Source organism: Arachis stenosperma, chromosome 3, assembly GCF_014773155.1.
Source record: "Arachis stenosperma cultivar V10309 chromosome 3, arast.V10309.gnm1.PFL2, whole genome shotgun sequence".
Classification (NCBI taxonomy): Eukaryota; Viridiplantae; Streptophyta; class Magnoliopsida; order Fabales; family Fabaceae; genus Arachis; species Arachis stenosperma.
The window spans coordinates 64,005,121-64,020,481 of NC_080379.1; the positions used below are offsets into that span (position 1 = coordinate 64,005,121).

Sequence of the window (15,361 nt, forward strand, 5' to 3'; positions counted from 1 at the left end):
CGCCTACCTCCGCTTCGACCACCACGCCGGTGGCGACCACCATCGCAACCCCTCCATCTCCCCCTCTTCCTCGCTCTCTCGTTCACACACACACCCCCTCTCTCTCTCACCCATCTCCTATCTGTCTCTCACTGCCCCAACCGGCGACCACCGGCGCACCTCCGTCGCCGCGGGTCTCTGCTGCCACCACCATCTGAGGCGGCAACTCTGTCTCTACTTCTGCCTCACCCCCTTGCCTACCCAGTTCTAATCTCTGTTCCTGCTCTAGGTTCATAGCCTTTGCCCCAACTCTGCTCTATCTCCTTAGTATTGCTGTTATTAGTTAGTGTTAGATTTGTTACTTAGTTAGATTTTGATTCTGTTTGTTAGGTTAGATAGAAATAATTGCTGTTAGGTAGCTAGGTTCTTGATAGAGGATTCTAGGCCTGATAATTGCGCCGTGTTTGTTTACCTATCTGAGCTTATGTTGATTGATTGCTGAGTGATATTCATACAGGTTTGCTATGTTTGCTGAGTGGTATGTTCAATGTTTGTTTCTATCAATGTTTGTGATGCCTGTTACATTTCTCACTTTGAAATTGTATTGCTGCTGCTTGGTTATGTGAATATTACTTGGTTATTGCTCTGTGGATTCATATGACTCTGTTATAGTTTTCTGCCTATCTGGGAATGTCCAATATTATGCCGGAATGCTGCTCGATTTTTCCAAAACTGTTTTTAACTTCACATTTCCACTGCGGTTTGAACTTGGCACTTTCAAATTGATTTTTGCCGAATTCACACCAAGCTCAACCCCCGGGACACTTGGGCCAGTTTTCTTCTATTTTCATTTTGGTTCCCATGATTAGTAGTGACTATAGGAACTTCAGGAAGCGCTTACACGTTTCATCGATCCACAATTTACAATCTCTTTTTACAATGTCCATTCTTTCAACAATTGGTGAATTCTACTTGTGTAACTCATTTTTACTCAAATTCACTCCTATCATGATTTGTGTTACACAACATGCATTTCAAACTTGCAACATCAATTACACATTTTGCAATCCTCTTTTAATTAGGCAAGTTTCCATCATAACACTAACCATCAATCTCACTTTTTAACTCACTAACTTGTTCAACCTACTAACTCCATTTCTCTTACCATTCTTTTGAGTTATGATGATAAATGTGCCTAATACATGAGCATTATGCACATTGATTGAAATGTTGAATTCTTGGTTTATAGCTATGTTTTCTATGCTTACTTGCTATCCAAGTTTTCTGTTTCAGTTCACCATTAGCCTATTTGTCTTCCATCTTACACCCTGAACATGTTCTACTTACTATTTGGCTACTTGCTTAATTGCTTATTCTAATTTTTAGGATGTCAGACAAAGAAAAGGCCATAGCCACTACTTTCAAGAAAAGAAAGCACTCTAAGACTTCTACCCCTTCCCCCTATACCAATTATGCTAAGAATCTACTGAATGAAATGGATAAGAAAAATCAGTTGCTACCTTCCACTGATCCAGAAAAATTCCCCAACCTTTACTGTGAGCTTCGCCTTCCCAGGTATCGGAAGAAGAACTTGAACATTGAAAAGAAACTAGTCCTCCCCAATAATGTGAGACGCGCCATCAACACCCGTATTCTAGAGTTGGGTTTGAAATTTGTTGATAGGGATCTGGGAAACATCAACGTCTCATGGGTCAAGGAGTTCTATTGCAACTTCTTCTGTCCCACTCTTGATTCAGTACAGCTAAGGGGTAGAGAGATCATGATTACTAAGACTGCTATTGAAGAGGCATTGCAGTGCCGACACCTTACTGATGGCACCTGCGCTCATCAGCAGCTAGAGACAGCTATCTAGTGCATGACTTTTGACTATGAGGCACTTAAGCGCATGATTGCCACACCCGATGCTCCTTGGATCATGGATTCGGGCAACACAAAGCCCAAAGGGATGCTTTTCGCTCATTTGACTAGAGAGGCTAAGACTTGGCAGATGATATTCGCCCACTATGTCCTACCCACCACTCACTTTTCTGAGATCCCGATGGAGATGTTACTTCTGATTGGTTGTGTCATGGAGGGCAAGGAGGTTTATGGTGCACGAAATTGTGATCATCAATAATGGCGCCAAAAACTTGGTAGCGCTCTCAAACGTGAATCACACTTAGTCACAACTCCGCACAACTAACCAGCAAGTGCACTAGGTCGTCCAAGTAATACCTTACGTGAGTAAGGGTCGATCCCACAGAGATTGTTGGTATGAAGGAAGCTATGGTCATCTTGTAAATCTAAGTTAGGCGGATAGTAAATGTTATGGAGTTTTCGAATAATAAATAAAGCAGAAAATAAAGATAGAGTTACTCATATAATTCAATGGTGGGAATTTCAGATAAGTGTATGGAGATGCTTGTCCCTGTTGGATCTCTGCTTTCCTACTGCCTTCCTTCAATCCTTCTTATTCCTTTCCATGGCAAGCTGTATGTAGGGCATCACCGTTGTCAATAGCTACATCCCATCCTCTCAGTGAAAAAGGTTCAAATGCTCTGTCATGGCACGGCTAATCATTTGTCGGTTCTCGATCATGTTAGAATAGAATCCCTTAATTCTTTTGTGTTTGTCATCATGCCCAACAATCACGAGTTTGAAGTTTGTCACAGTCATTCAATCCCTGAATCCTACTCGGAATACCACAGACAAGGTTTAGACTTTTCGGATTCTCATGAATGCCTCCATCAATTCTAGCTTATACCACGAAGACTCTGATCTCACGGAATGGAAGGATCGGTTGTCAGGCGAGGGCAACCATGTGTCGTGCATCAGGAATCCAAGAGATACACACTCTAGCTTTCGCTTGTAGAACGGAAGTGGTTGTCAGGCACGCGTTCATAAGGATGAATGATGATGAGTGTCACGGATGATCACATCCATCAGGTTGAAGTACGAATGGTATCTTAGAACAGGAATAAATCGAATTGAATAGAAAATAGTAGTAATTGCATTAAAACTTGAGGTACAGTAGAGCTCCACACCCCCTTAATCTATGGTGTGTAGAAACTCCACCGTTGAAAATACATAAGTGATGAAGGTTCAGGCATGGCCGAATGGCCAGCCCCCAAACGTAATCAAAATACCGAATGGTCAAAAGACTAGACCTGTAGTACAATAGTTAAAAGTTTTATTTATATTAAACTAGCTACTAGGGTTTACAGAAATAAATCTAAGTGCAGAAATCCACTTCCGGGGCCCACTTGGTGTGTGCTTGGGCTAAGCTTGAACTTTACACGAGCTGAGGCTTCTTTTGGAGTTGAACGCCAAATTGTAACGTGTTTTTGGTGTTCAACTCTGGTTCGTGACGTGTTTCTGGCATTTGACTCCAGAATGTAGCTTGGAACTGGTGTTGAGCGCCAGTTTTCGTCGTCTAATTTCGAATAAAGTATGAACTATTATATATTGCTGGAAATCTCTGGATGTCCACTTTTCAACACCATTAAGAGCGCGCCATTTGGAGTTCTGTAGCTCCAGAAAATCTATTTCGAGTGCAGGGAGGTCAGAATCCAACAGCATCAACAGTCCTTTGTTAGCCTTTTATCAGAGTTTTGCTCAGGTCCCTCAATTTCAGCCAAAAAATACCTGAAATCACAGATAAACACATAAACTCATAGTAAAGTCCAGAAATGTGAATTTAGCATAAAAACTAATGAAAACATCCCTAAAAGTAGCTAGATCCTACTAAAAACTATCTAAAAACAATGCCAAAAAGCGTATAAATTATCCGCTCATCACAACACCAAACTTAAATTGTTGCTTGTCCCCAAGCAACTGAAAATCAAATAGGATAAAAAGAAGAGAATATACTATAAAGCTCATAATATCAATGAATATTAATTCTAATTAGATGAGCGGGACTTGTAGCTTTTTACTTCTGAACATTTTTGGCATCTCACTTTATCCTTTGAAGTTTAGAATGATTGGCATCTCTAGGAACTTAGAATTTCAGATAGTGTTATTGATTCTCCTAGTTAAGTTTGTTGATTCTTGAACACAACTAGTTTTATGAGTCTTGGCCGTGGCCCTAAGCACTTTGTTTTCCAGTATTACCACCGGATACATAAATGCCACAGACACATGACTGGGTGAACCTTTTCAGATTGTGACTCAGCTTTGCTAAAGTCCCCAGTTAGAGGTGTCCAGAGCTCTTAAACACACTCTTTTTGCTTTGGATCATGACTTTAACCACTCAGTCTCAAGTTTTTCACTTGGACCTGCATGCCACAAGCACATGGTTAGAGACAACTTAATTTAGCCGCTTAGGCCTGGATTTTATTTCCTTGGGCCCTCCTATCCATTGATGCTCAAAGCCTTGGATCCTTTTTACCCTTGCCTTTTGGTTTTAAGGGTTATTGGCTTTTTCTGCTTGCCTTTTCTTTTTCTTTCTATATTTTTTTTCGCCATTTTTTTTCACAAGCTTTTGCTATTCACTGCTTTTTCTTGCTTCAAGAATCAATTTCATGATTTTTCAGATTATCAATAACATTTTTCTTTGTTCATCATTCTTTCAAGAGCCAACAATTTTAACATTCATAAACAACAAGATCAAAAATATGCACTGTTCAAGCATTCATTCAGAAATCAAAAAGTATTGTCACCACATCAATATAATTAAACTAAATTCAAGGATAAATTCGAAACTCATGTACTTCTTGTTCTTTTGAATTAAAACATTTTTCATTTAAGAGAGGTGAAGGATTCATGGAATTATTCATAACTTTAAGACATAGTTACTAAATACTAATGATCATGTAATAAAGACACAAACATAAATAAACATATAGCATAAAATCGAAAAAGCAGAAAAAAATAAGAACAAGGAATGAGTCCACCTCAGTGATGGTGGCGCCTTCTTGAAGGACCAATGGTGCTTTAAGCTCCTCTATGTCTCTTCCTTGCCTTTATTGCATGATCCCTAGTGATTTTGGTGCTCCTATCCTTAGTTGCTCCCAATAATTGTGTGGAGGAAAATGTATCCCCTGAGGTATCTCAGAGATTTCTTGATGAAGAAATTCCTCATGCTCTCTTGATGTGCAGTCAAATGCTCTATTACTGAGCTATGGACCATTGAGATGAATCTCTCCATCTCCCATGACTCAGAGGTGGAAGCAATTTTCTTTCCTTTTTCTTCTTCTTTTTTTTTTGAGGTTTCTCTAGCCTAATGCCATCAATGATTATGGAAAAGCAAAAAAAACTATGATTTTACCACACCAAACTTAGAATGTTGCTCATCCTCGAGCAAAAGAAGAGAGAATAGAAGAAGTAGAAGAGGATATGGAGGAGAGGGAGAGAGGTGTGTATTCGGCCATGTAGGGTGGGTTTGGGTGGGAAAGAGATGATGGATGTCAGTGGTGAAGAGGTAATGGGGAAGAGAGTTATTGGATTGTGTGAAAAAGAGAGAGAGGGGGTGAGTTGAGGTAGGTGGGGATCCTGTGGGATCCACAGATCCTGAGTTGTCAAGGATTTACATCCCTACACCTATTAGGCGTGTAAAATGCCCTTGTATGCAATTCTGGCATTTAAACACCAGAGTGATGCTTGTTTTGGGCGTTCAACGCCCAATTGCAGCATGTTTCTGGCGTTCAGCTCCAGCTATCCTCAGGGTGTATTCCTGGCATTCAAACGCCAGCATGCTGCTTGTTTCTGGCGTTCAACGCCAGATCCATGCTCTGTTCTGGCGTTGAATGCTAGCTAGATGCTCTTTACTGGCGTTGAACGCAAGTAAGTCCTTCCTCTAGGGTGTGACTTTTTTTCTGCTATTTTTGATTCTGTTTTTAATTTTAGTATTTTTTTTGTGACTCCACATGATCATGAACCTAATAAAACATAAAAGAATAATAAAAATAAAAATAAAATTAGATAAATAAAATTTGAGTTGCCTCCCAATAAGCGCTTCTTTAATGTCAATAGCTTGACAGTGGGCTCTCATGGAGCCTCACAGGTGATCAGATCAATGTTGTAGACTCCCAACACCAAACTTAGAGTTTGGATGTGGGGACTCAACACCAAACTTAGAGTTTGGCTGTGGCCTCTCAACACCAAACTTAGAGTTTGATTGTGGGGGCTTTGTTTGACTCTATACTGAGAGAAGATTTTCATGCTTCCTCTCCATTGTTACAGAAGAACACCCTTGGGTCTTAAATACAAGGTAGTCCCCATTCAATTGAAGGACTAATTCTCCTCTGTTAACATCTATTACATCTCCTGCTGTGGCTAGGAAAGGTCTTCCAAGGATGATGCATTCATCCTCTTCCTTTCTAGTGTCTAAGATTATGAAATCAGTAGGGATGTAAAGGCCTTCAACCTTTACCAACACTTCTTCTACCAATCCATAAGCTTGTCTTACTGACTTGTTCGCCATTTGCAATGAAAATATGGCAGGCTGTACCTCAATGTTCCCCAGCTTCTCCATTACAGAGAGTGGCATAAGATTTATGCTTGACCCCAGGTCACACAGAGCCTTTTCAAAGGTCATGGTGCCTATGGTACAGGGTATTAAGAATTTGCCAGGATCTTGTCTCTTTTGAGGTAAGGTTTGCTGAACCCATGTATCTAGTTCACCGATGAGCAAGGGAAGTTCACCTTCCCAAGTCTCATTACCAAATAACTTGGCATTCAGCTTCATGATAGCTCCTAGATATTGAGCAACTTGCTCTCCAGTTACATCTTCATCCTCTTCAGAGGAAGAATAGTCTTCAGAGCTCATGAATGGCAGAAGGAGGTTTAATGGGATCTCTATGGTCTCTATATGAGCCTCAGATTCCCTTGGGTCCTCAATAGGGAACTCTCTCTTGCTTGAGAGACGTCCCATGAGGTATTCCTCATTGGGATTCGCATCCTCTCCTTCCTCTCTAGGTTCGGCCATGTTGATTATATCAATGGCCTTGCACTCTCTTTTTGGATTCTCTTCAGTATTGCTTGGGAGAGTACTAGGAGGAGTTTTAGTGATTTTCTTACTCAGCAGGCCCACTTGTGCCTCCAGATTTCTGATGGAGGACCTTGTTTCACTCATGAAACTTAAAGTGGCCTTAGACAGATCAGAGACTAAATTTGTTAAGTTAGAGGTCCTCTGTTCTTAATTCTCTGTCTGTTGCTGAGAAGATGATGGATAAGGCTTGATATTGCTAAGCCTATTTCTTCCACCATTATTAAAGCCTTGTTGAGGCTTTTGTTGATCCTTCTATGAGAAATTTGGATGATTTCTCCATGATGAATTATAGGTGTTTCCATAAGGTTCACCCATGTAATTTACCTCTGCCATTGCAGGGTTCTCAGGATCATAAGCTTCTTCTTCAGAAGATGCCTCTTTAGTACTGTTGGATGCATTTTACCATCCATTCAGACTTTGAGAAATCACGTTGACTTGCTGAGTCAACATTTTATTCTGAGCCAATATGGCATTCAGAGCATCAATTTCAAGAACTCCCTTCCTTTGAGGCGTCCCATTATTCACGGAATTTCTCTCAGAAGTGTACATGAACTGGTTAATTGCAACCATGTCAATAAGTTCTTGAGCCTCTGCAGGAATTTTCTTTAGGTGAATGGATCCACCTGCAGAATGGTCCAGTGACATCTTAGAGAACTCAGATAGACCATAATAGAATATATCTATCATGGTCTATTCTGAAAATATGTCAGAAGGACATCTTTTGGTCATCTGCTTGTATCTTTCCCAAGCTTCATAGAGAGATTCACCATCTTTTTGTTTAAAGGTCTGAACATCCACTCTAAGCTTGCTCAGCTTTTGAGGAGGAAAGAATTTAGCCAAGAAGGCCGTGACCAGCTTATCCCAGGAGTCCAGGCTATCTTTAGTTTGAGAGTCCAACCATGCTCTAGCTCTATCTCTTACAGCAAAAGGGAAAAGCATGAGCCTGTAGACTTCAGGATCTACTCTATCAGTCTTAACAGTCTCACAAATCTGCAAGAACTCAGTTAAGAAATGGTAGGGATCTTCTGATGGAAGTCCATGAAACTTGCAGTTCTGTTGCATTAGAGCAACTAATTGAGGTTTTAGCTCAAAATTATTTGCTCCAATGGCAGGAATTGATATGCTTCTTCCATCAAACCTGGAAGTAGGTACAGTATAATCACCAAGCATTCTCCTTGCATTATTGTTGTTGGGTTCGGCTGCCATCTCCTTTTCTTGTTCGAAAATTTCAGCAAGGTTGTCTCTGGATTGTTGTAATTTAGCTTCTTTTAGTTTTCTCTTCAGAGTCCTTTCAGGTTCTGGATCAGCTTCAACAAGAATGCCTTTTTCCTTGTTCCTGCTCATATGAAAGAGAAGAGAACAGAAAAAGAAGAGGAATCCTCTATGTCACAGTAAAGAGGTTCCTTATTGTTAGTAGAAGAAAAAAGGGAATAAAGAAAGGAGAATCCAAACACAAAGGTGAGGATAGGGGCAGAGATTTGAGATGAAGAGAAGTGTTAGTGAATGAATAAATAAATAGAATAAGATGAGAGAAGGAGAATTTCAAAAATAAATTTTGAAAAAGAGTTAGTGATTTTCGAAATTTAAGATAAGAAATAAAATTAAAATTTAAAATTTAAAATAATTAATTAATTAAAAAAGAATTTTTGAAAAAGAGGGAGGTATTTTCGAAAATTAGAGACAGAAAAGTTGTTAGGTGGTTTTGAAAAAGATAAGAAACAAACAAAAAGTCAAATAGTTAGTTTGAAAATCAAATTTGAAAAGATAAGAAGATAAGAAGATAATAAGTTAGAAAAGATATTTTAAAATCAAATTTTTGAAAAAAGATAAAATTTTGAAAAAAAAAGATATGATATAAAAGATAAAACAAAAAGATATGATTAAAAAGATATGGTTAGAAAAGATTTAATTTTTTTAAAATTAAAATTAATTACTTAACTAACAAGAAACTAAAAGATAAGATTCTAGAATTTAAAGATTGAACCTTTCTTAACAAGAAAGTAACAAACTTCAAATTTTTGAACCAATCACATTACTTGTTAGTTAAGTTTCGAAAATTTTGAAATAAAATTAAGAAAAGATTTTGAAAATAATTTTTGAAATTTTCGAAAATCATGAAAGAAAAATGAAAAAGATTTGAATTTTGAAAAAGTTTTAAAAAGATAAGATTTTTAAAATTTAAAAATTTGACTTGACTTATAAGAACTAACTTATTTTAAAAATTTTTGACTAAGTCAACCCAAATTTTCGAAATTTTGAGAGAAAAAAAGGGAAAAATATTTTTTTATTTTTGAATTTTTTAATGATGAGAGAGAAAAACACAAATATGACCCAAAACATGAAAATTTTGGATTAAAACCAATGATGCATGCAAGAACACTATGATTGTCAAGATGAACACCAAGAACACTTTGAAGATCATGATGAAAATCAAGAACATATTTTTGAAAAATTTTTGATGCAAAGAAAACATGCAAGACACCAAACTTAGAAATCTTTAATGCTTAAACAATATGAATGCAAAGATGCACATGAAAAACAATAAAAGACACAAAACAAGAAAACATCAAGATCAAACAAGAAGACTTACCAAGAACAACTTGAAGATCATGAAGAACACTATGAATGCATGAATTTTTCGAAAAATGTAAGAACAATATGAATATGCAATTGACACCAAACTTAAAACATGACACAAGACTCAAACAAGAAACACAAAAATATTTTTGATTTTTATAATTTTATTATTATTTTTTTAGATTTTATTTTATTTTTTTGAAAACATATAGGAAAAAGGAAGTAATGAATTCAAAGTCCTCAATCAAAATTCCAGGAATCATACCAGGTTAGTCTAAAGCTTGATGGCCAGCCAAGCTTCAGCATACCATTTTGAAACTCTAGAATTCATTCTTAAAAAATCTGAAGGATTTTTCAAAAATAGAGGGAGAATTTTGAAAAATATTTTTGAAAACTTTTTGAAAATAAAATAAAAGAGAAAATTACCTAATCTAAGCAACAAGATGAACCGTCAATTATCCAAACTCGAAAAATCCCCAGCAACGGTGCCAAAAACTTGGTGCACGAAATTGTGATCATCAACAATGGCACCAAAAACTTGGTAGCGCTCTCAAACGTGAATCACACTTAGTCACAACTCTGCACAACTAACCAGCAAGTGCACTGGGTCATCCAAGTAATACCTTACGTGAGTAAGGGTCGATCCCACGGAGATTGTTGGTATGAAGCAAGCTATGGTCATCTTGTAAATCTCAGTTAGGCGGATAGTAAATGTTATGGAGTTTTCGAATAATAAATAAAGCAGAAAATAAAGATAGAGTTACTCATATAATTCAATGGTGGGAATTTCAGATAAGTGTATGGAGATGCTTGTCCCTGTTGGATCTCTGCTTTCCTACTGCCTTCCTTCAATCCTTCTTATTCCTTTCCATGGCAAGCTGTATGTAGGGCATCACCGTTGTCAATGGCAACATCCCATCCTCTCAGTAAAAAAGGTCCAAATGCTCTGTCACGGCACGGCTAATCATCTGTCGGTTCTCGATCATGTTGGAATAGAATCCCTTGATTCTTTTGCGTTTGTCATCACGCCCAACAATCGCGAGTTTGAAGCTCGTCACAGTCATTCAATCCCTGAATCCTACTCGGAATACCACAGACAAGGTTTAGACTTTCCGGATTCTCATGAATGCCGCCATCAATTCTAGCTTATACCACGAAGACTCTGATATCACGGAATGAAAGGCTCGGTTGTCAGGCGAGGGCAACCATGCGTCGTGCATCAGGAATCCAAGAGATACACACTCTAGCTTTCGCTTGTAAAACGGAAGTGGTTGTCAAGCACGCGTTCATAAGGATGAATGATGATGAGTGTCACGGATCATCACATCCATCAGGTTGAGGTACGAATGGTATCTTAGAACAGGAATAAATCGAATTGAATAGAAAATAGTAGTAATTGCATTAAAACTTGAGGTACAACAGAGCTCCACACCCTTAATCTATGGTGTGTAGAAACTCCATCGTTGAAAATACATAAGTGATGAAAGTTCAGGCATGGCCGAATGGCCAGCCCCCAAACGTAATCAAAAGACCGAATGGTCAAAAGACTAGACCACTAGTACAATAGTTAAAAGTTCTATTTATACTAAACTAGCTATTAGGGTTTACAGAAATAAGTCTAAGTGCAGAAATCCACTTCCGGGGCCCACTTGGTGTGTGCTTGGGCTGAGCTTGAACTTTGCACGAGCTGAGGCTTCTTTTGGAGTTGAACGCCAAGTTGTAACGTGTTTTTGGCATTCAACTCTGGTTCGTGACGTGTTTCTGGCGTTTGACTCCAGAATGCAGCATGAAACTGGCGTTGAGCGCCAGTTTGCGTCATCTAATTTCGAATAAAGTATGAACTATTATATATTGCTGGAAAGCTCTTGATGTCTACTTTCCAACACCGTTAAGAGCGTGCTATTTGTAACGACCCAATTTTCAGTACGCCTAGGACACACCGGAAACTGAGCGCTACCAATTTGTCTTCCTAATTATTATCTATTATTTATCATATGAGCCTGATTCGTTGTTAAAAACGTGGTTAATTTGCGAGGTATATATTTTTTTTATGGTTTGAAAACATTTGGGTTAATAAACGGAATCAGTCATAATCAATTCACAAGTAATAACAAATAAGTTAATTATAACCAACCACACATAAATACATCACGAGTAGCTAGAAACATTCATTTATCCAGCCTTTGTTAGAGTATAGACCGTTAGTTAGAACACCCCTAGATATAGCTAAATAATATCTATATACATATATATATATATACAACATCCCAGGTCCTGACCTGTTCAAGAAGTCCCTAAGCTGACACCCAGGCTAGCCTAGACTCTATACTCGCTTAGTCCCTCTAAACTACTAAAGCGAGGAAAAGTACGTTCTAAGTCTTCAAAACCCAAGTCAGGTGGAACGTCACCAAAAGGTAGGATATCTGCTATTCCTCTGCACGATCAGACATTGCCATAGAACGTCTCTTTGGTACCACATCAAGTAGCCACACAACAGGAGTCTTGTACACGGGTTTTAGGTTAAAGTGCGCATACGAACGGGGTGCAGACGTTGGCTGGTCTCACAGTATATACATATACATAGATAAAGAGATTCACCCTAGACTCAGAAGACTACCTAGAGCGGAATTCTCTTTACAAACGGTCATCAGCGAACTACGGAAGGGTACTCATGCTTCCATCTGGAGGGGGAAGGGAGAGAGAAGGGGTAAGAACTGGGGAGTTCTTAGTAGGGCCGGGGTTGTTAGTTACGTTCATTAATTTTGTGTTGTTTAGCAGACTAATAGCAGAATATAGAGAAGTAGTAAACAGAAGACAGATAAATAGAGAAAATAGAGAAAACAGAAAAAGATTGCAAACAGAAGAATACAAGAAAGTAAAACACAGACACAAACACGGAGAATAGAATACAAACAAAGAAAGCATACATTCATGCAACAATCATAATAGAGAAAATGCACAACCAAGTATGATGCATGTCTAGTCCTAGCGCAGGTAATGAGCTCATCTGTCGGTTACATACCCGCTCCCGACGTTACCCAGCAACCTCTGTCTGGATAAGGCTTTCCTGTTGGCAATATCCACTGCAAGCAACCTTTGTCTTGCAGGGTATCCACTGCAAGCAACCTTTGTCTTGCAGGGCAAAACTTACTAGCCGATATACGCCCAACAAACTCACTGTAAGCAACCTCTGTCTTACAGGAGCAACAACATACTCACTGTAAGCAACCTCTGTCTTACAGGAGCCACAACACATTCATTGTAAGCAACCTCTGTCTTACAGGAGCACATTCATCTTGATACCTCTGTAAGCAACCTCTGTCTTACAGCAAAGCATTATAGCAAGGTATCCCAGGAAAGCGTTCTCAGTGGTCGTACCACCATCTATCTGACTGCCTCTCTGCAGCAGATTCTTACATAATCATTCTCATTATCATCATTCATTAACATTCTCATTATTCATCATCACTTTCACATTCTTATTCTGTACCCCTTTCTTTCTCTGTTCAATCATGCTATACAAACTCTACAGCTTTTACTTTTACAACATCTAACTCAAACCATTTCTCTTTGTCACATTCTCTCTCTATGTCTTTTTACTTTGCTCAGATTACTCTTTCTCTGTATCCCTCTATTCTGCTCTGGTTACTCTGTTCTTTGTGTTTCTTTACTCTGTTTAACATATGTATTTAAAGCTTATGTAAATTTCGGTATGAATAGTTAGCCTGTCCCAAGTATAGGTTCATTAAGTCTATACTGAAACAGTTTAACTTTTCATATTATACCTAACACTAGTCGTAACTCAAGTACTAACTAAGTTGCCCTAGTTCGTTCACTAGTCTCTGTCTGTTTTTCTGTCGTTAGAATTTTACAGACTTTTTCTTTGGTTTTTATCTTTTCTTTAACTTTTTATCTTTTATTTATCTTTTCCTTACTAACATGTTATTACCACTCCCTAAGTGTTTTATGAAGGTAATTATGAGATTCTGCTCTTAAAGTTGTCTTTCTAAAGCTTTTACAGAAAACTGCCTTTTCTGCATTATTTTATTATTTTTATTAAAATATTATTTTTTAATTAAATATTATTATTTATTATTTTATTAATATATTTTCGAAAATTAACTTTACTTTAACCTTTAACCTTTAAAATTCACTTTTTACCCCGGTAACTTTTAATATTTCTACTTTTACCACCCTAACTTTCAGAAATTACAAAATAACCCCTCAAACACCAAAATAATTACTTCCTTGCCCTTTTATGAATCAAAAAGGTGTTCTTCATTGTTCTTCACCACACTCAAAGTGTTCTTCGTGTTCTTCATAAATTCTTCAGATTCTTTCTCTGTTTTACCCGTTTTTCAATCTTTTCAGCAACCGATTTTACCAAAATTCAAAATAAATTTCCAGCCACTAAAACCCCATCTTTTCCACATGATTTCAACACAAATTGAACCTCAATTTAGGGCCTAGGGTTCGTTTGTCCAGCAGCCACAAGAACACACATTCATAGCTTGAATTTCATCAAATTTCATCAAATTTTCACCAAAATTTCAACAAGAATTACTCATACAAACAATCAATTTCAAGCACAGCCAAACCATATCATAATCACACAACTCAAACACAATCAATCAAGATTAAATTCGTCAAACCCTACCTGGTTTTGCTGCTCCTAATTCAATCAAACTTTCAGGTGGTCCTTAAGCACTTTTTCCTCCTAAAACACATCAAGAAAACACATTTTTACCCATGTTTCCTTGAAACCGAATTGAAGAGGGAGGGAGACAGCCATCTCACCTTATTTCCAGCCTTGATAATTCACATGGTTATGTAGAGGAAGAAGAGAGGATCATTTTGGTGAAATCGGAGTTTTGATTTGAGTTTTAGTTCAGAAGAAATCAAGCTTTGAAGATTTATGAACCAAGAACTTTCTCTCCTTTTTCTCTTGGTGATTTTCGGCCACAATGAGCAAATGAGGCAGCCTTGGGGGTTTTGGGGGTGTAGGGTGAGTTGTGATTGGTTGGCTTGGAGGTGGATTAAAATAATATTAAATATCTCTGGTGTACAACTACTAAAACTAGGTGTATCGGAACACTCGTAAAAATATCTCTAAAAATTATTTTTTGAGCTACTAGCATGAATGACACTAGTAACATATTTATTATGAGAATAAAACATGAATAATGAGGCCTTAGAATTGCTAAAGTCATTAGAGAGTGCTGGTGCTAAGCTGCACCAGTAAACTGTGAACCCGGTTAAACCGATTTTCTGTTTTTAACTAAAACTGACCAGGTAACCTTATAATATCATTCAAGAAGCTTCTAATACTCATATAATGATGATATTACCCTATTATCTCTCTTCTCTCATGAATCGAGTCCGGTTCGTCAAACTGAGACTATTTACGAAAAACCGGATCAAAACTCCTAACCAATACGGTTCAAAAACTAGGTTCTTCGTGACCGCGTTATCGAGCTTGCCTCAAAAGAGGTTTTGGCTTAAAGATGTCATAATGACAATGAGGATTGAGATGCTTGATGATATATAATAGGTCTTTCCTTTACTGATCTTCCGGAGAAATCCGTGTCTTCAGAAAAGATCTCGCGTACTCGAAAAACAGGGTTGTTACATTCTACCCTCCTAAAAGAAAATTTTGCCCTCAAAATTTTAGCCACGTGCAAGAATCCTTCTTCAAGCGGTCTATTTCTTTCAAGCCATCCTAACAAAGAGATCGGTCCGTTGCTGATAGCATCCAAATCTCACACATCCATAGCCATTAAGATCATAACAGCTATGAAGATAGCTGTGGCTCAC

The 15,361-nt window shown here is 38.0% G+C and overlaps 1 non-coding gene across 1 annotated transcript; it reads left to right on the forward strand.

Annotated features, from left to right (window-relative positions):
- Positions 1–7,673: 7,673 nt before the first annotated feature.
- Positions 7,674–7,777, forward strand: LOC130971724 (small nucleolar RNA R71). Its single transcript, XR_009082936.1, has one exon. It is a non-coding gene; the product is annotated as a small nucleolar RNA R71 (small nucleolar RNA).
- The last annotated feature ends 7,584 nt before the right edge of the window (positions 7,778–15,361 follow it).